The sequence below is a fragment of the Lasioglossum baleicum genome, chromosome 2 (assembly GCF_051020765.1).
Source record: "Lasioglossum baleicum chromosome 2, iyLasBale1, whole genome shotgun sequence".
Classification (NCBI taxonomy): Eukaryota; Metazoa; Arthropoda; class Insecta; order Hymenoptera; family Halictidae; genus Lasioglossum; species Lasioglossum baleicum.
Genome location: NC_134930.1, coordinates 20436932 through 20458825, shown reverse-complemented (window position 1 = coordinate 20458825; position 21894 = coordinate 20436932). Strand labels below are relative to the sequence as shown.

General features: G+C 43.7%; 1 protein-coding gene across 2 annotated transcripts in view; it reads left to right on the top strand.

Moving 5' to 3' along the window:
- The window catches only part of Kek5 (leucine-rich repeat, immunoglobulin-like domain-containing kekkon 5 protein), a 214778-nt gene that overhangs the window by 25913 nt on the left and 166971 nt on the right, over positions 1-21894 (top strand). The window contains exon 1 of one of the 2 annotated variants that reach the window (XM_076440234.1): positions 8993-21379. The exons of the other annotated variant lie outside the window; for it this stretch is intronic. The gene's annotated coding sequence lies outside the window, so the exon portion shown is untranslated. Of the gene's footprint in view, positions 1-8992; positions 21380-21894 lie in introns of those variants that run through there. 2 annotated transcript variants of the gene reach the window in all.

The following is a 21894-nucleotide window of genomic DNA, read 5'->3' as shown; positions in this document are numbered from 1 at the left end:
TCATTAAAACCCCGTCGAATGTTTGTTCAAGCACGGAAAGATAATTGGTCCCGAACACCGATCGGCTTCGTTTATTCTCTAGTGCCCGCGATCTACTCGCCCTCTGTGTGCTTAATACGTCTGCACTTGATGAAGCGGCCCCGTGCGTTGGCGAAAAACTGGCAAGCTCGAATTATATTAATTATAGAGCGTATTCGTGTTTCGTTCGAAAGCCTTTTACGTTCATTAAATTTCCCCGCCATCGATCCGCCCTTTATCGACTGGAAAATGTCTGTTCTCGAGCGCACCTTTTCACGCAAACTTTACGTAATTAACATTTCAAATTCGGTTGGTCCTCTGTGCAGTTTACTTGCCGTTGCTGTTTGCTTGTTCGCCGAATCGAAACGTATTTCTTCGAAACAGGCTGAAAAATTTGTCAAATCAAGGATTAAAGTAATCATTTCCTCGAAGCTCAGAATTTATTCAAAAAACAATGAATTAACGAAAAAACAATGGAAAAAACCAAGTTTCTTGATAAAACATCGCTTTTCAATGAAAAAAATACTCAAAATCGTGATGGACAATCGCAAAGTGAAAAGTTAGAAACGCGTTGGAATGTATCGCATTTGAAGGAGACCATGTTAATGAATAAAGAAGAATTGTGCCAAAAAAATTGTTTTAGTACTTAGTCCCGGGATTTATTGATCGATGTGATATGTAAAAAATCGTCAGGGACCTCTTGAACGTATCCAGAAATGTAGACCACTGTATCTCCGTGCGAAAGCGTTCGGAAGGTGCTCGAAGCCGATGTGGAAGAGATGCACAGTTTGGGAATAGATACTCGGTGGAGGAGATATCGGGAGAAGCCTGCAAATGGACACCTAGCTTAACGCGCAATCTGGCACGATCTGCTAGGGCCACGTCCGCGTGACGGTCGCGATTCGGCACGTATCCGCGGCTGCAAATTGCATTTTGCCAGGCCGGGTCGAGTCGGGCAGCGCGCGATTATATGCACGTGGTCCTGTCGGTACAAAGGCGTATTCAGCGGCCGCGTTATGTGTTCGTCGAGTCGACTGCATCCGTCGTCGACGTATTGCAACGACACGACGCGACACGGGACGCGTTTACGTGTCACACGAGCCACACCGGCGACCGTGGCCACGGATACAAGCGTTCCTGCACCCGGTGCATCTGCAGGAGACCTGTCCAACATAAGCTCTGGAACTCTCGGATCTTCCCCTCGTCTCGTTCTAGCACTGTCCCACCCTCCTACCCGCATTCCTCGGGGATGTTGTGTACAGCGGTTCACCGTGATTCGTATTACTATAGCGTGGACGATGCCCGAAGAACAGGTCATTAGGACAACCCGGGGAAGCGGGGACAGTTATGGGGAAAGTTTTGATTAACGTTGCTTAAATAGAGAGCCAGACCGTGAGACCTAAATCGAGACAGCCGGAATGAGCTTTTCATTCTACTATTTGCTGCGACTGTGAGGTCGTCGGCTGCTCTCGATCTGTCTGGATATGTGAACATAATTATGAACGTAGTCCAAGTCAAAATTTAGAAAAAGATGAGTTTATTAGTTATATCATAGCATCATATGGAATTCGCTTAGCGTTAACTCTTTGCGCTCGGAGTTATTTTAACTCGAAAATTAAACGTTTCTTCTGACCTAGAATATTTCCATTCCCTATGATTTTTGAAATTTTGTGCATATGAAATTGGTATAATACCTCGTGCAATACCTAAATGTTTAATAATTAATTAAATACCGATATATTTAACAATCTAAACCATATATTTTCTACTCGAGTTAAATATCTCGGAACAAGAAACATGTATATGGCTTGGACCACTTTCATAATTAAACACAAACAGTGCTGGAATAGAAAATTCCACAGAATTTAATACGATTTTGAATTATTTCGGATCTATAAAGGCTACTACCACTGAAAAGAAGATCTTATTTGGTCGCACTTCCTCGAAATTTGCCTGCAAAAATTCAAAATTGCATAAACTATTCATAATAATAATGAGCATGTGGATTATTCGAGCATATTTCTTATTGTATGAGCGATGCTAAGGACAAAGTTACTTCGAATGAACTCAAGAACCAACCCTTCGAAGGTTCTCTGAGATTTTTGGGACACCGTGTAGTTCGCCATTGGGTGCGTTCCTGCCGCGATCTCTTTGGGATTCGATACTTGTTGCTGTCTCCCCGACGGCGTTTATGGCGCGACGTTCTTCCCAGACTGCGATGTCCTCGGTAACGGCCCCGTGAAAATCGTCTGCAGGCCGGACGGGAATCCTCGCCGGGCCGAATCACACCGATATGACGATATTAACCTGGACGACTGCGGCGAAGTGCCACCTGTGAGTGCGGAGCGTCGTTGGAATGATAATAGGGGCCCGATTGCCAACCAGACGGCGAACTTGCCGTACTTTTGCGGGAAAACTTTTGGTCTTCGGGAAAATCTTTCGGCCATTACGAATTCTATGTCACTGGCCACCTCCGCCACACGGAACGCGCGGAAATTATGATCCTGTACCTGGGAACAAGAAGCACTAAACACTTTAACTGACTCCATCCCACGACTGTAATTACTAGACAGCGGATTTGATCAATTTATGAAAAAAATGAGTAGGTGTCATTTAAAACAACGAAATCATTACAAGAATTATAAAACACTGTTATCAAATATGTCGGTATCTCGTCAGTTACTAAATATTTAACCCGGCAGTGCCCACACACGTGAATCTCATTGACCACCAGTGAAAAGTAATATTTGTACTTAATGTTTTATATTTATTGTAAGATTTATCTGTGATATTTTTGTTAAAATGACAGTACAATCATCGCCACACAGAGCACAGAGCTAATGCATTTTAATAAAAGAATACAAAGTCATTTCGCGCCTCAATATTATCTCTTATATTAGATTTTGCAGACTGACGAAATAAAGAGTTCTTCTCCATATTTCTGTCTCTCATCATTTCGCATTATTATCGTGACATTCTCGGCTATCTTTCCCTCGAAATGCGGAACGACTGAACTAGTATTATTACTAAGAATTAGTATTATTTCCACCTGTATAACGATTTTGGAAAGAAATCATTTTCGACTGTAAGACTGTAGATTTACAGACTGTAAATTCCGCCGGTTGCGGTGCTGCGTCCGAATGAAATATTTAAGACGTTGGCGCTGAGAATGCCTGAGCGTGGCGCATTTTCTCTGGCAAAAAGCGCGGACTGCCAGTCCGCGAACGTAAACATCGCCGGTGCGGATTCGGTGCACCGAAGACGCGGACTCCGGCAAGCCGAGACTCCTGACTTGGAGTTTAACAAGGCCCGTTGAGCACGCGGCTGAATTCTAAATAGCGGGATCCCCGATTGCACTTCCATTTAGTGTTTTCTATTATTAAGCAATCGGATCCGCCGCGGCGCCGGTTCGACCATCTGAGGCCCAACTATGTTGGATGCGATCCATCGCACCACACAAACCTGGCATTCAAAGCCATTAACCCCCCACTCTGCTCGAACAATGCTTGCTAGTTTTTGGTGAGCCGTTGAATAATGCATCTTGCTCGCTGTTGTGTACTTTGAGCTAGCAGAGATAGTAAGATTGAGTTAAGTTCATCCTCTTCGGATGTTCGAACGTTCGCTCAACCTTTCAGTTGAAGAACGTACACTTACAGTAAGGAGCATGACTGATTCCACACACTTTAAATCAGAATAACTTTTATATGAATGGACCGAACGACTTCAATTTCTCTGAAAGGCTGGAAGAATTAGTTTAGTAAATGATGTGTAAAAAATATGTTGAAAATATGCATTTGGTCAGAATTGTGAGAAACAATTGTAAACATTGGTTTCTACGGTTTTTTTTAGCTGGGCCAATAACGAAAATTTAAAGGACGTATTTTGTCAACTGGTATAAATTATACACGCTCCGAAAATCTCATTGAAATTGGTTAATTGGTTTAGGAGTTATAATCGATCAAAAATGGTAAAACTTTGCCACTTTATGATACACTACAAAGTACAATGACAGCTCTCTAGAAACTAGAAATTAGAAAGCAATTGCCCCACTTGAATTTGAGAAATTAGAAAATATAAGAATAATAATTAAAATTTATAAAATGTAGGATCCTTTGGTCAGATTTGATTTACATGTTCTCTACATTCGAAAAAATTAGCAAGCACCATTTTTACTTCATAATATAGGTCCTCTAATAACAAAAAATCGTCTGCATCCAAATTTGAGTGCAGGTACAGTGTTATCGAAATAGAACAACCAAACTTGTTTGTCAGAGCAGGCCGATATTTAATCAATTCACTGATTAAAGACTACAATTGAAATATTCCGTCGACAATGGCAATCATTGGATCAATCTTTCACATAACTGCCGTATAATCGCAATTAACTGAAGCAAGTGTTTAATTGTCACTCCGACAAATAATTAATTACATAGCAATCCTCCGGACAGTGAAACAAATATTTTATTATCCACGCAATTGCCAGATACATTGACTCAACATTCGGTTCGTGTATTTTCCAAATTGGAACGAGGTACAAAAATTATATATTACGCCACTCTACGTAAAATACATACATATACTTATGAAATAGAAATGGATTCGATCTTTTTCACGATTTCACAACATAACAGTATCCTCGAATTGTTCCGATGTTCCCTGATAAACGCCTAACAACCGCAGCCGGCTAACAGCTTTTCCGTGGTTGCTGCTTCAGCAGTCGACACGAAAAAGTGTGAAGATTACTCGACGTTTCGACAGCAAGGTATTTTTCTCTTGAGCACCGTTAAGCGGATTATCCACAGCTATCAACGGGACTTGTTCGTGATTGCACCTGCAGTGAGAATCACTGTCGAGAACTGCACATTAACGTCCCCGGAAGAGGAATTAACCGAGCGTAGGAACACGTTGTATCTGCGAGGCGGCCGCGATTCGGCCGGCAAATATTCACGAGGCCGGTATCGATTTTCAATTCCCGCCGGTGAATTTAAAATCGACACCGTCAAGAGTGGTAATTTTATTTGTCAAGCCGCGTTAAACCGTTTTACCTGTTTACCGAGTGACCGGCCGCCGCCGGCGCCGACTCCGAGCACGTAGACGCATTAAACCAGCAAAAAGTAACGAGAGGCGAGCACGCCGCTCCACGATTCCTGTTCTCACGTATCCAATGTTCAAACTGCAACTGAGAACGCAGGAGAAACGCCAAAACAGAGAAAAAATTCCTAGATCCTCGCTCATCAAACGTGCGGTCTGTTATTTGGAACATTAGGAACACTAATCCTTATTTTATTAACCCAAGTTTCAATCTTTCCTCGTTCTATTCCAACCAAACACAACATCGAACTTACAGATTCATATTTTCCGTGCATAAATAATTCTTAGCGAAGGGCGGCCGAGTATCGGAAGTCCGTCAGGGGGGAGCCAATCCCGAGGAAACTTCTGAGACAGGTATCTCCGTCACGTACAGAGATCCGAATCTGTTCCTCTTCGAGAAAACCATTCGTCCCTGTCAGCTCTTTCGCATCAGCCTTCTCCAGTTGTCATTCACACGTTCCCTCAACTTCGCCGCGGAGTCAGGAGGATTTGCTCACTTCCTGAATACTCGAACAAAGTCGCTTTAGCTGTTTAAATGTTTCGTTCGCGCACGGAATCGCGGAATTAACTTGTGGGCAATCTCTTGCCTTATTTGCTGCTTCCTGAACGAAACGTCCGTAGCTTTGGTACCGGAAAGGTCAGGATTTAAGTGTCCTCCTCCGCTGCTCGGAGCTAACTGCTCGAACACACCGCATTATCGATTTTTTCTTTGACAATAATGCTGACGAATTATGCAGATTACGCCTTGTAAACGTAAAAGTAGGACTTCTGAGGGAGACAGCGGTTTAGATTGATGTTTTATCTAGCGCTTTTGAAACGAGAAGGCGCAACACGCATCCTTGCAATCCTGGAAAGGAAAAAAGGTTAATTATATATATATATTATGATAATTATATATTATTAACCCTTTGCACTCGGAGCTATTCTAATTCGAAAACCGAATTTTCCTTCCGGCCTGAAATATTTCCGTTTCATATGATTGGACAGCGGATCTTTATGCAAAATACAATTTCTATACATCAATTGCAAGTTACAAGAGCTAAGTAGAAGTTTATTTTCGCGTGAAAAAATCTACGGGAAATAATGTGTCGCACGTTAAAATAAAGTTTTTTCCGCGCGTGGTATTAGAAAAACCACAATTTTCTTGAAATTGTGCAAGTTTAACGAATTCTTTCAAGGTTCAAAAACGTTCGTACCACAATCTCCATAATTATCCCATATTCTGCAGAGGTTCAGCTTTCATTTAAAAAAAATTTCATCGCTCTATCTGATTTCTATCGAAAGTTCTTTGATTTTGACAAAGATTTCGTCGGTTTGGCCCACTGTGCGCCGTATCCCGTAGAATGCCTGTTCTAGTGGTAAGCGCCACTGGCGGCAACTCGCGTCGGGCGAAGATATTTTGCTTTCTGGTTCGAAAAGAACGTCGACCATGCAAACTTGAAATGGTGGTTTCTCAAGATAAAAGTCTGCTCCACCGCGTGGTATAGTTCGATTTTCCGCTGGACCCTTATTTATTGAGATAAATTGAAAAATATCCTCAAAAATTCGTGCAAAAGAGGTGTCTCTCCGTCTTTAATGATTGTTTAAAGATCCACCCACCAGTATATTGGTGTTGGACAGTGTTATTAGTGGCGCCTGCGAGTGGCGACTCGAGTGCGAAGGGTTAACAACCGGCAACAATCGGATCGGAATAAATCCGACGCAATATCGGTCGGACAAGTAACCGGCGTCGGACGCGGGAAATCCGCATTCTGGTGTCGCGCCTGGATAAACGTTCCTTGTTCACTTATTCGGCCGCCACGCCGTTGAAATACCTTGCACGTTGTCCGATCCGGCTGCGCTGATGTTTGCCGAGAAACGAAAGTCACCGTGAATTCCGGATGTTGCCAGCAGCCAGCCAAGGATCCCCGGGAAAATTCACCTCGTAACTTCCCTCGCAGAACCCGCTCTGTCGTTCCGCTTTGATCTCCGGGTATTTGCGAATATGTACGCCCGATACACGGACACGCGCCCGCGAACACGAGCCCACTTCGCCACCCTCTCTCTCTTCTCCCTTCTCTCTCTTATACACACTCTCTATCTCCAGCTCTGTGCATACACACGCAAACGAACGTGCATATTCGTGGTCCTGGAAGATTACAGAATTCGCGGAATTAGGCGACACCGGTGCACCGTGTACACGCGTGTTCCTGCAGCCTGCGACTTTGCGAGCTGCATGCACAATCGGCCGACGAACCCTGGGCTTGCAGTCGCGAAGTCGTTGACACTGCGCCGAAACCCACGGCCATGGCAGCCGGCCCGAACTTTTTGGCTTTGCTGAATTTTGCGTGAGCTCAGAAATCCTCGGTTCCCCCGAAAGTATCGGGATTATTGCGCGAAGATTATCCCGTCCCTTGCTATCAGATGATCGCGAATATTCGTGTTTCAATAAAATAATGATTTTACCCAAAGTTTCGGTAAAATTTTGTTCTTTCCGTGCAACCATATCTGAGCAGAATATTTCTGAATCAATTCGGCAACAATTTAATTCAACTTTGCCAATTACCGAAGTGAAAACGAAACGGGAAATGTTAACACATCAACTATTCCTTCCAGCAAACATTTATTGCAATTTAGCCACTTCGGAAATGGCCGGTCGAATTCGTGATATTTTTAAATCAATTTCGTAACAGTTTAATTCGCTATTACCAATTACCGGAACGAAAATAAAGCGGCCAATATCAACGCAATGATTTCAACTTTCCACTGTCCCCTGCAGCAAACATATATTGTAATCTAGTTTTACCATTCTGCTATTTCGTTTGATGTTAACAGCTACCAGTGTGGGAACAATGCGGAAAATGTCATTACGGTACTTTTATCTCTGGGCAGCGAATGTTGTAAAATAATTTTTTTAAATGGCCCTTTCAGAGATGATTACTCGGTAATAATGTTAAATTACAAATGAGCGGGGTTTTTTAGAGCAAAAGACCACCATTCGCGGATAAATGAAAATATTTGTGTAAATCTACAAAGTTTGTTCGCGTGCACTCGGCTGTGCTGAATAATTGACAATTTTCGCACAAAGCGATATTTTATATACAGGGGTTAAAGAGCGTCCAAGAATTTGCGCAATGTAACAGCGGTTACCCTCAACATTGTTTCCGCTTCGAACGTTTCGTCGAGCAGGTATTTCTGAAATTTTCCCGTGAGAAATTATTCGAAGAATCGTTGGCGAAAGCGATTGTTCCTGCGATAAATATAAAATAAAATAGTGGAATAATTCTTGCAACGAACTAGTGCCCGATTATTTCACTGCACACTGTCTTCGTTCTCCTTGAAACATTTTAAACAAGAATTTGTAGGATTTATTACTAATATTAACTTTATAGCTGTTGTTTTCAATGTACACTGTGACGGTTCAATAATTTTATTTAGACACACGTAGAAAAGAGACTGCAAATTCGCTCGAACACGACTCTTCGATGAGGAAATCGAGTCAGTACGTGCAGACTCGGAAAGGATTTCCGAAAGATGCATGGCGGCGTGTTGCGCGCTTAGGGCAACGGTTGTCTTGTGTCGGTCTAATTGTATTAAACGTTCCTCTTGTTAGAGGAATCGAATAATGCTTCATCAGAGTCGAGTAATTCGTACGGTGTAACGCAATTCTATTAGCTTTGTGCGCTCCGCTCTACTTGAGAACGCAATTTTGCACTGTGGAACGAGCGCTAGCGCAGGGAGGTTAGGCAGGACACTTTCTGAACAACACGTCTGACAGTTTGCACTAATGATAGCAATCTTTCTTTTCCAGGTTGGTACAGAGCCCTCGCAATCTCGAGTTTCCGGAGAAGCGTCCGTATCGGTGAGCGGAAATATTTTTCACAAAAATCACGAGGATCGTTCAATGATATAGAGTTGAAGCCACAAACAGTCTGTAAACAGCTAAATTTATAAGAATAGAAAATCAGAAATAACAGAAGAATTGTAAAATTACAAAAAGAAGACAGACTGTGGGCCCAAGTTTGTTAATAAACCAGTTTTGGCTTCTGCTTAGAATAAACAAGCATTGTTTCCTTCCCTGTGGTTGAAACCAAATCGAATTAAAAACTGTGATACTTTCAGAACACTCCAATCAGTTATTAATTGTTTCCCCAGGCGTAAAATAACTATCGACCAGATGGAGCGAAAATAAAGTTGCAGCGGTCGAAAAATGACGATACGTATCGCGCCGAGCATGTTAAAATAGCAGTAGCCTGTTTCCTTGTTAATTGAACGACCCTCGTGCGGCCACATGGAATTCCGCGTCGGCGCTTCCAGTGGTCATTTAATATTTTTTTAAACGGCAGGTACGCGGTCGCGGTAAGTTCATTTAGCTTCTCGTTAATGCAATCGAGCGGGCGTATTGTAAAGCATTACGGCGCGGACGTTATCGGAATATTCGTTTAAACCGAGCGGATTAATCTTGGCAAAAGGGAGATTTGTTGTTCGCCGGGTGTGAATCATTGTTAGCCCGGTTTCCTGGTAACAAGCTACGAAGGTTAACTCGACGGGACCACCGCGCCGGACGCATTTTTATTTCCGGCGTGCCATTCAGCGCCGATAAAGTATTTTCATCGCGGGGCTCGCGCGAAACCGTTTCGAAATCCGGTTTCGAGCTCAATTAGGGCCAAAGGTGCCGTGAATGCGTGCAACGCACCGACGCGACGTTCACGCGAGAACACAAAAAAGAGCACGATTAGAATTCAGGGACAGGTATACTTTTGTTGGGAAGGGACTGATCGTAAAATTATTTGGCTCGACGGAGATATCAGATGATTGCATAAGTTCGTGACCGATTTTCATGGATGTTGCAAACTATTTCTTAAAAAGAAATTATTGGGTTGACAAGAAAGTAATTTCGGTATTCTAAGGTGAAATAAAACCGAATTTCTTTATGCAAGCGATGAACTTCCATCAATAAAATATTTTCTCATTTATTCTTTTTGGCAAAAGATTATCGCACAAAAGGGAAAATATCTTATTTATTAAAAATCATTGCTTGAATTAAAAAATCGAGCTCTATTTCACCTGAAAATACCGAAATATAATAATGTTAATATAATATATTATAATTGATTAATAAAGCTGTATTCTTTAAAGTTTAACTATTGAATTTCATTTTTTCAAATCGGGAACGAACTTATGCAATTATCTCATGTTCGCATGGGTAATTCTACTCGTACAGCAACGAAAAGAAACAGATTCAATATTTTTTTTGTTAGGAAGTGACATTTTTACATGATGTTACTTGTTTCCTTAATTTTTTTATTTTTCCGTGTTCATTAACCTCGCGGCCCGGATTAAAAACTGACCTAGGACAAGCCACCTGAACAACTTCCACGTAGACTTGTACAGGCAATTCCAATGAACACAGTCATTGAAGGTCATTCAAGGACATAAACGTAAAAAGGGATGAAAAATCGAAATTCATCGTGAAATGGAATATTCCCAGCTTCATTAATGAAATCAGACTAAATCGAAGGTTTTTAAGCGGCGCGGCATCCGGTACAATTAAAATTTGACAAATCAGCGGCCTCGATCGGCGCGTCAATTAAAATCGGAAGTAAATGAGTCGCGCGTCCTCTTTCCGACCGACTGGCTCGTCGAAAATTCGAGGGAGCATCGAATTGCATCGTTACAGCTTGAAATTCGGCACCCCCGCGTTTTCTTTCGGAGCTTCCTTCAATCTAGCCGGAAATTTTATGTTCTCGTTAAAAATTCAGTAACAGCCGCGCGCCGTCGCTCAATTTTCTAGGCCCCGTTAAAATCCTCCTACACGAGACTCGACAGCACTCGCTGTGAATCGCTGGACACCTGTTCCGAATTCGTTTAATTATGATTGAGTTGCAATTTTTATTCTATCTTCCGATTATTGATGTTGTAAAGGTGCTTTTACGTGGAATCGCGAACGGAAGAACTGCAAGGAAGAGAGCTTACATTTCAACGGAGCACTTATTACTTATTATAATATCCGAACGTGTCGAGCCGCAGCAGAGTACCGCGCAGAAATCAGAAGCAGCTTAGGGAAAAATTCCGGGCAGACTTTCGATTCGTAGGTGTCCATTAATCGGGGCTCGCCGAGGCGAAGCGTTGCTCCCGACATTGACGAATTTCGTTATTGAATATTAATCCTCGGGCAGCTTATCGGACGGGGGGGATTGTCGAAGGGCTGCCGAGGGGATGAAAGGGAGGCAGCGGTTTTCGCAGGACTTGGACAGGCTCGTTACGTTTGAAATATCGATTCGCGAGCTGCGTCGACGTGCTCGTATCGAGATCTTTTCCTCCGGCGAGAAGAAAAACACCGTCTGGAGGCGGGAAGCTCGAGAGAAAAGGGGTTTTCAGATGGGGTGAGATCGCGGGGGTGGAGGACGACGAGCTCGTGCAACAAGCGAACATATTAATGGATCGTTCGCAGCGTCGTTTTACTATTGCTCGCGACGGAAAAGCTGTCGCGGATGAATAATAGCCCCGGCAGCCAACCCCGTGTCCCCCCCCCCGGCCCCTTCTCTGCACAGCTCCCCGTGGCCCGTAACACGGATTAATCGATAGCCCGGCGAATGTTTTCCTTTATTCGCGGCCCGACCCGACCCGACCCGGCGAATCTGCCCGGTTACTCGATTTAATTGATCGTCGCGAGCAAGAACACACCGCCTCCTCGGGGGCGGACGTGTGTCGCGGGCCTCGGCTCTCCCTCCGATTCCGACGCTTTAACGCACCCCGGAATTATTCATGTCACGTAGCCCGCGTTTTATGCGGCATCGGCAGCCAACCGACCCCCGAACCTCGCGCAATCATCGCCGAAAAGCGTTCGCCACCTTTATTTCCTCCAGCCCTTGCCCTTCCATTTCGAAGGTACCGTGGCGCTCCGTTTATCGGAATTTATCCGAACGCCTTATTCTTTTTATTTAAGCACTTTAAACCCTTCTGGGTTTATTTCGCTCTACAAGAATTACTGCGAGTGAATACAATATGTGCAAACACCCTAATCTTTATCACTCTTTTTCTTGGAAAACACTGGAACGTACATTCTGTGAAAAAAGTACCGGGAATTGGTCAATGAAACACAAAATATGTATTATTCATCCAAATTTATTGTATCGCCTTCAAAGTAGGCCTCTTTCGAAATAATACACTTATGCCAACGAATAACCCAATCATCAAAACATTTTGTAAACGCATTTTTCGAAATCAACTTCAGTACTCGCCGCGAATTCTCTTTTATGTCGTGTATCGATTGAAAACGGGTGCCTCGAAGTGGTAGTTTGAGTTTTGGAAAAAGAAAAAAGTCGGCCGGAGCCATATCAGGGGAATACGGTGGCTGCTCGATAAGATTTGTTGAGTTTTTGGCCAGAAATTCGTTCACAATGATAGCCTTGTGAGATGGTGCGTTATCCTGGTGCAAAATCCAGGAGTTTTTTTTCCACAAATCTGGTCTTTTTCGACGAATTTGCTCTCTCAAAACACACTTCAGATGAACTGACAAAATGGCGCACTGTGAGCAAACTAAATGACAAGTGACGCTCAAACTCCGCGTGAGAATATCCATTGCAGTATTTCTTACGACCCTAATTAACATTAAATCTACCACCACCGGCCAAGACGACCGGCTCCAAATTTTTAATTTACAATTGTTGAAGTAATAAGCATCGTTTTGCACACGATAGCAATAAAGATTGTTGTCAGGGCCACTGGACCATGCTCATTCTGTTAGACCCTCTCCGCACGATGAATAATTTTACACCCCGCCAGGAGAATTCGTGAACCCTGCCGGCTCACGGCTATCAGGGCTGGAACTAACACCGGTCGCACTCGTAGATATTGATTTTTCGTCGGATCGTTAGAGATTTCCGACGGATTTTGCAGGAGTGGTTTATGCATATTTTGACGGCAGTCGATCTCCGGGTACTGTAGCGATTGAATAATAGATCACCGTCCTGATTGCGCGGATCATCTTCCAACAGCCGCTGGTTGCCGAAAGTTACACGCTTGCGCGCGACGCTCGTTGGGAAATTTCCGATCGGGATCACCGCCGAAAAATTTTTACTGCCGATAGACCAGCGGAGCGTCGCTTTTTCTACACTGCAAACCTTTATGCAAATTCGTGATGGGGATCAGCCAAGCTGGGAATTATGTTGACGGTTACTTCGCGAACGTTTCTGCTAGATGTGAATGTCAATATTGGAATTTCTCCGATTCTCTCGCGGAGTTTCTTCTTCCATTACTTAAGCTGTTTAATGTAAAAATGGTGCACGTCGAAACAGTTAATCATCGTTTCCAGAACAATTCAATAACGTCGAACTAGTTACTATCAATCGAGACACTTGGTGTACTTAAAATATTTTACAGGGTGTATAAAAAGTAGTGTTCATCTGTTCATTCGTTCTAGGGATGAATCTACACCTCTGCATCGGTGGAAAATTGAAATCAGCACCTTCCACTCGTCCAGAAGAGAAAAAGTTTGAATTTGCCACTGACGGGGACAGTCCCATGATTTTTCCCAGAACAAAAGTCATCGAAGGATGGCACGTTCGCGCTAAACAATTACCGAAGCAGCATCGGCGTTTCTGCAATTCCAGGTATCCGTGTTCGCAATAAAACGGCGCGGCGCGGCGAACCGATAAGAACCGGGAGGCAGTAAAGCGTCGCGATTTTTTTCTGGCCGGGGGTTGCGGAGTTCGAAAGCAAACGGGTTTCCCGCGGTCGTTACGGTATCCGCGCGAACTAATTACAACAAAGGCGGTATATATGTTAGCTAGCCGGATTGTGAAACTTCTGTTGTACTTCCCTGCATCAACTAATTGCGACATTCCAAGATATATAGATAGGGTGCGGGGTGGCGCGGGTTTGGCGCGGGAGGCAACGAACGGGTGTAACGGTGCGAGCGAGGCTTTTCGCAAAGTTTCCAGCCAGGCTCGCGGAGCGGGCTACGTACGTGCAGGAACAACAGGAAAATACGCCGGCGCTGCAGCCCCGCGCGCTGTCTAATTTAAATGCGAACACACCTCAAAGTAATGCGTTCTCACGGGGGCCCGCCTCGATAACACGCAGCGTGGCGCCATGTCATCGGTGTTGGTTGTGCTGACGTTGTTGCCGAGCCACCGGGGTATAACAGCGACAGCGATTTGTTGTTCGCGATAAACGCGGGACCCTTGACTTTCACCGTCGAGACCAAACCGAGCCGGCTAACGAAGTCTCTTTGACTATGGAACTGGAGCAGACGCGGGCGAACCTGATTTTCGAGCGTGCCGCGCCAACTCTTTCCGTTCTTAAATGACCCGGGCTTGTCAATATAATGTACGACGACAGGGATGTAATTTATTGTATTAAATTTATATTTGATCATGCTTTATCGCGCGCAGCTTTTGACGCGTGGCGGAACAGCCAATTCGAGCGCGGAGCTCTGTTTTATGAACAGAACCTCTCGTCGTATAACGCGATCGTATACTTCGGCAGCTGGGCTTACGCTATTGATGTCCTTAATACGTTGGATATATTGTTGTATATTGTTTTATAAAGATATTATTGGATAAAAATCGAAGGACAGGTAATCAAGCCTTCGTTCTGTCAAAAAACGGCGTCATCAATCGTCGGTAAACCTGAATAGGCGGAAAAAACGCTTTAACTCCTTCCACCTGAGCTTTTTCTCTTCAGATTTTCTGCTAATGCTTCATGCTCTACAACACCAAAGCGGCGGGAGAAAATTTTAATTTGGACTGCAATCACAATTGAATATACGTAAAGGCACCGAACTTATTTGTACACCTAACACAACTTCTAAATGAATTACGCGAATACCGCTATTTGTTTCTTAGCTGAGCCAACAACTTTTGTCGGAGACCGTGTCAGGACCGAAGGGGTTAAATCCTCGTCGTACCTTTTTAAAGCGGAAACGAATTTGTCCAGAGGTTTTGTCCGACAAACCCCCCATACACTTCCAGTCGTAATTCCTCCAGGCGGCGGCGGTTGCTGGAAGCGCTTTTCCTAAGCGTGAGTCGCGTTGCTCTCTTCAGAATAAAAATCCTCATTATTCCTGCGCGAACGGCGTAATCCACGCGAGCTTAGAAGCTTTAAGCCGCTCCTGGTCCCGGGAGCGTATTCTTTAAAGCGCACACACGCGAATCCATGTCTGGAGGAGTTTACCGCCTCGGATGTTTCCTCGCGGCGGTCCTGTTTGCGTCGAGCGCGACACGGCCAACGGAATAAGGGTCACCGCGAAACAAGATGTCATTTTTTCCCACGGATTTCGCAAACCCGACAGAGATTTTCGCGCGCCAGACCCGCGGGAAAACAGACTTCCGGTTGCGTGGACTCGCGGCGCGGCTAAACGGCGATTCTAACGCGAATAAGTCACTTTGATCAAATGAATGTGGGTAAACTACTTATATCTTTTATTCAAACAGTTTTTGCCACGTTGTGTAGTTTAAACTTACGAGTCCATGTTTGTGCACGTTTTTTTAAAAAATGTGTTCGTTTGTAATGTCCGCAGTAATGGTAACAGGATTTTAAATAATATCATTTTTTAAATGTCACACTTGGTCGTGTGCTTGTAACTAAACTGCGGATCCTTATGCATTTATGCATTATCAATGCATGATTTCTCCTCCGTTAGAATCATTAAGAGAAGAAATATCATTGGAGCCTTTGCTCCTTCGCGAGACGAGTGTACTTGTCGCACGACAAAAATTCCCTAGTTTCGCGACTACCATAAACAGTTAATTTTAACTCGAAAATTGTAACATTTCTTCGGACCTACAATAATTCCATTCTACATAATCTCTTTTCATTTTACGGATATGAAATTGATACGATACCTCATAGAATATACTTAGACGATTAGTAATTGATTAGATACCAACATATTTAATAACGTAGACAATATTTTAACAAATTCATCATCCTTTCAGAAGTGTCCGAAAACTTCGTCATCAACATCACGATGAAGATGTCCTCGGAGAAACTTCGTGATATCCCCTCGTCGATCAGAGAGTGCAGAATCATGTATGAAAGCCGCGACGCATTCCTCGGCTCTTTATGCAGATCACCGTGCGTCTTGGAAAGAACCGTTTCGCGTTTAATCTTATTTAACGCCGTCGTTTTAAGAACGCTGCTGCGTCCCCGTTTAATTCGTCGCGGCATCCTTCGCCGTTAGAACCTCGGTTTTAATTAAAGCTCATTCTATCCATCATCTGTCTTTTGAAAAGCATCGCCGACTTACTTTTATTTCCGGGCCCGGTGTTCGTAGTTTAATTTCATCTGGCTTCCGGTTTTGCATGGCAGCCGTCGGCGGGCAACGTGGATTCCCTTTTGGGGTTTACGCGGTGCCGAAACGACCCCCCCCCCTCCCCCCGACCAGAAGAACGATTTTTACGAGAATTTTTACAAGAGCTGCGCCGTGATCGATCAGTTGCGGACATTTTACGATCACAGTACATTTACTGTCGCCGGCCGATTCCTTACACACTACGGTCTCGCGATTTCCAGTTCAATTACCGAACTCGGAAGAAGTTCGCCGCGCCAAATGATTAACCGGCCAAGTTTCCTGTAATCACTTTTCCCCACTGCGGTTTACGAGACGGTTTTTTTTCTCTCCGCCCACGCGAGAGAGTCGGCCTCGAGAAATTGATCGGCACGCAGTTAAACAGTGGATGCTTGTAGGAATCGTTGAAAAAGATTTCTATTTTTAACGATGATAGTTATGATGAGAATAAAAATATGAGGCATGGAGGCACAACGCTGTTATCGAATAATAATTAGACTGCGGATTTTATGCATTTATGACAAAAATAGGTACATGTAATTTAAAGCAGTGGACATGTTAAAAATATTTAAGGACATCAATTTATTGCTCCCAGCTTAATAGGGTGATTAAAAGAGGAATACAATTTTTATTTGGGCTGCTGTGTCCCTAATCAATTAACTATTTGTTGAATCCGATAATGTCAGAATTGATATTCGCATTGATCTTGTAGGAAAATCGTCGGAAAATATTTCAACTTTTAACGATGATAATAATGATGAGAATAAAATCGTTATCTACTTTACGGTAAATGTGTTAATAGTCTGTGTTATCGGACGTTTCCACAAAATAATGAGGCTGTTGCTCGACAAGAGACTAATAATATTGCAAACTATTATCAGCCGAGTAAATTAATTAACAGACGCGGTTTGAGATTAACTGATCAATTAATTATCTGTCGAATCCGATTACGTCAGAATTCGATAATGCTTTAAGAACCAACAGCTGGCAATTCATTGGAATGAATGTAACTCTTGAAAAATAGATTAAAAAACGAAATTGCTTACGGGATGACCTGATATATTTCGTTCAGCGAGATATATATATTATATATATATATCTTTTGTTTGCGAATAAAACTGCCGCGACGCACGTTTTAAATATTCAGCTTGAATTATAATTTTAACTGGCGTACTGCTGGGTTTTTAATACCGCGTTATCAAATATTGGGGTTAGTATAAAAGCGATTGATTGGGTTTCTGTAAAATGTGAAGCATCGAACATGAACAAAATTAATGTTTATTCAACCGAGCAGCCCCGCCGACGAGGCTGGTCCAGGGGTTGGTTGTTGCTGTGCAATCATCCCGCCGAAGATTGAATCGCCATTTCCATGTAAAAACGTTTCCTCTAGCCTGATGAAAATTCGAAGGAGCGGAAATCGGATATTCCCGTGCGGCACCGTGCCCGAACATTGATTTTCAAAATATTCTCCCACGTACTTCGATGGTAGACCAGCTCTCTCTCTCTCTCTCTCTCTCTCTCTCTCTCTCTCTGCGGGTCCTGTTCTGTTTAATACCAGAATCCAAGCTCCCTGGGTAGTTCCCCGTCGAGAAATCTTTCTTGTGTCACGCTCTTATGGCTGACACGCTCCTGACCGGAAACGTTTCACCCATTTTTTCGCCGACATACTGTTCACGGAGAAACGAGTGTCGCCATTTCAACGTTACACGCCGCACAGTGCCTCCGAAATCCTTTTGCTTTTCCGGCCAAAATTATTTTAGGGTTATTTCATTCTTGAAGATTTACTGCGGTTTCCAACATTTATGAGGCTACGCCTCCCCGAAAGACAAAATTTTCTCCGCGCCTCACTACCTTTTATTTTTTAAATAGATATAATAATATAGACGCGTTTCAAATAATGAAAGCTTTATTACAGAAAAGTGAAAACTACAAATTACCTTTTAATTAAAAAATTTTGGCGCTTCCCAGATTTGGTTATCCCAAAAATTTTTTCAAAAGTTCTGTCGTTTTATTTTCCTGTTTTGTAGAAATGAGGAGTAAACAATTATCATGAAATTTCTCGAGAGGAAACGCTGCATGTAACATGAGCATGGTGGCAGGCGCCAGCCAATTACGCTTTTTACTATCATTATTGTCATCGCTTACTGAGCTGCGGTCACGCCGCTTTATTTTTTGGGCGCGACCGTCGCGTCGGTCAGCGGGATAATCGTCGGAAGCCGTTACGGTAATTAAGAACAATTTAGTGCCGACGACCGGCCGTTCGTTAATTCGCGGCGAGTACTCCGCGCATATCCGGCGGTTGATGCGGTCCGCGCGGCGGATACGAGCTGGAAGCGATATGGTTTTTTCCGAAGAGCTTCGAAAAGCTTCGTAAAACATTCCGTACAATCCTGGACCTTGGATCGTCGCATCGTTTTGCAGAAATTACAAGAAAGAAAAAGCAAAGGCTCTATCTAGGAGTCGCTAGATTTACCCTCTCCCTGCCAGTACTGGTTGCGTCACGTGACTATGGCGGAGCGTGGGGGAACAGCGTCGTAGAAGAGGAAGGAAGCGTGGGGATACGAGTCTCATTCTGGAAATTCTGCTCTGCCTGGACAGAGTTCTGAATATGGAGGAAAAGCATGTTCCACAACGACCGCACACAAATTATTATCAAACTTTGCTCTATTATATTATTTTATAGTAGACAAATAAACATTTCGTCAATGTTTCTTCTAATGCTCGATAAAATAACGAGCTGGATTATATCATTTTATAGTAGACAATGTAGTCAAAACTTTGATATGATTAATGGTTCTTCTAATACTCGATCAAATAGCGATCTGGATTATATTATTTTATAGTAGACAGTTTAGCCAAAACTCTCGTATGGTCACCTGGAATAAGAGAGGAATTTTGACTGCAAATCAAACAGACATTTCGTCAATGTTTCTTCTAATTCTCAATCACTTAGTGTTGAACCATTCAACGGAAATAACGAGCAGTACTATAAACGTTATTTCCAATGTACAATTGACGCGCAACGCTTTGATTTCGCCGGAGGATTCGCAGTCTGCTCATCACCGTTCGCAGACCGTAGTCGAGCAAGAATTCTTCGTTAATGGTACAATTATAGTCTTCTCGGTCCCGGAAGGTTCCGGAGAAATGCGGGGTCGACGTTATTACAATATTTCAGACTCGCCCCAAGACGCCGCGAGTTCGCAGCTGAATACTTTCCGGAATCACGACGGGAAAGATTAATATTCTCGTTTCGTCGCGTCGCTGCCCGTTTCCGGGGGGCATTCATAGATATCCGGACGAGGGTTTCCTCGGACTTCGCTACTCAATTAGAAGTTGAGCGGCTACAAGGGAGTTCGTAGTTCGCGCGCGCGGATACGCGTCCGTGTTCGTTCCCCGTGCAAATGAAAACAACGGCTCCCGCTAGAGAGAAACGAGACAACCGGCCGAATGGGAAACGATCCTGGGCTTGATCTCCGCGGCTGATACCGTTGGGAATCGACTATGCGGTTTTATATAAAGGTGCCCAGTACTTTTTCCCGTGGAGCCAGCCGGGCTACGTTGACCCGCGGCTATTCGATTCACCTCTCGTTATGAAAATGAAAATCTCCGCTCGAATTCATTGAGACTCGACGGAGGGTGAAATGGGAATGCGTAATAAGTGCGAACGAAAGTTATTACTTGCTGAAACTAGAGAGAGAGAGAGAGAGAGAGAGAGAGAAGAGAAGCGTACAGCGAAATGGTGTTACCCGTGGAATTTGACGAGCAAGGGCAAAAGGCTATCGGTGTGGCCGGAATATTCAAACAGAATCGTATTCGTTCCGACTCCATTTTCCCCAGGTAAATTTTGTTTCGCTCAGCGAGAAACTCCGACGGATCCACCCTCTACACCTGTATGCACTTAACGAACGTATTTATGCATAAGCAAGGATTACAGAGAGACGTTGATACCCATGGCGGATACCTCGGCCGAATATTTCTAGAACACGACGTGTAATCCCCCCTCGACACACCGGGACGACGTATCACCCTCGCTTCTACTCTAGAACCCTTAAAACTCTGAAGAATACTCGCAGATGAGGTATTCATGTTTAAGTCGGCAGTCGGTGCGCGCTCACAATGTCAGTAAGATAGAAGATGTCTGCAGAGACTCGCAGACGTACGTGGCGAGCGCCTCGAGACGCAAATATCGCGAACATTCCGCTCCTGCAATTAGCAGGGAAAATAATAATAGACGCGCGTCTTCGCTTCTCCCGGTCTAGTCATGGAGAACCACTCCTTATATATATTTTCTCTATATTTCCTCTAATAATTTTAATAAATTGCAAGTTGTATCCCGACATTCTTGAATTTACTTCAATTTTGGCACGGTGTTAAATTAATTTTTAGAAATGAGCCAGCCACGGCAATTTTCCGCGAGTAAACCGACCGCTCAAAGGGACCGCGGAAACGGCGAGGAGGCGGAATGGGAGGCAGGAGTGTCAACAATTTATCGGACGCGAAATTCGGCTACGTAATTAATGGGAGAACGGGCAACCGTGATGATCAACTATCAGACATAGTTGCCGGAAGACTTCGGATAGTTGGTAGCCGGCGAGAGCGTTCGCTGCCGTGAAAATTAGCTTCTGCGGCTGTCTGTGCAGCTGATGCCTTCGGGGGACGTCCGGCCGAAAACGGCCGGCAAAAAGCGGCGACGGACGGAAAGGAGATACGTCAAAAAGGGGAGTAGAGCAACGAGCAAAAAGACAGGAAGACAGAGTAACGCGGAAAGGTGCGGCTGGTTGGAACTGGTAGAGAAGAGAACGAGTATTCGATGGTTACGTGTTCGCGGCCATTTACGCCGGAGTCCAGGGTATTTCGGGCTGGTTCCAACCTCGCATAAACAATTAAAGTGTCCTGTGTCGGCGGTTGCAGCAAGCTCGCCGTGCCGACGCCTCCCGACGCAACTGCATTCCCACGTTCGCTCTGGAATTCGTCTTCGAATTGTGCAGTATTTAGGTAAAAGAATTACTGTAATTTCTCGATGCATGTGGAAACTCTCGTCGCTTAACGAACAAATGCTAATTTAATGATAAAACATTTTTTCCAAAATCTTGCTAACGTACTCGTGATGCTTTTCTAATTGAAGCGAAATGGAACAAGTATTAACCCTTTGCACGCGAGTGGTGATTCTGAGAGAAAGAGAGAGAGATACCACTAATAACAATGTCCAACACCAAAAATGTTTCCAATATACTGGTGGGTGGATCTCATAGGGTTTTTCCGCGCTGATTCCGAATCTGCCCTTAATTTTTCTCCTACACGCACAGTATATTGGAAACAAAAAGTTGAAACTTGTTGGACAGTGTAATTCTTATAACATTATCCAAAATGTTTGTTGCATTATTAAGTTTGTGTTCAATAAATTACTGTGAATGTATTTAATATTTTAATAAACTACTGAAAGTATTGTACGAGGTATTATATCAGTTTTATATCGATACAATTCAGAAAACCGTATAAAATGGAAATAT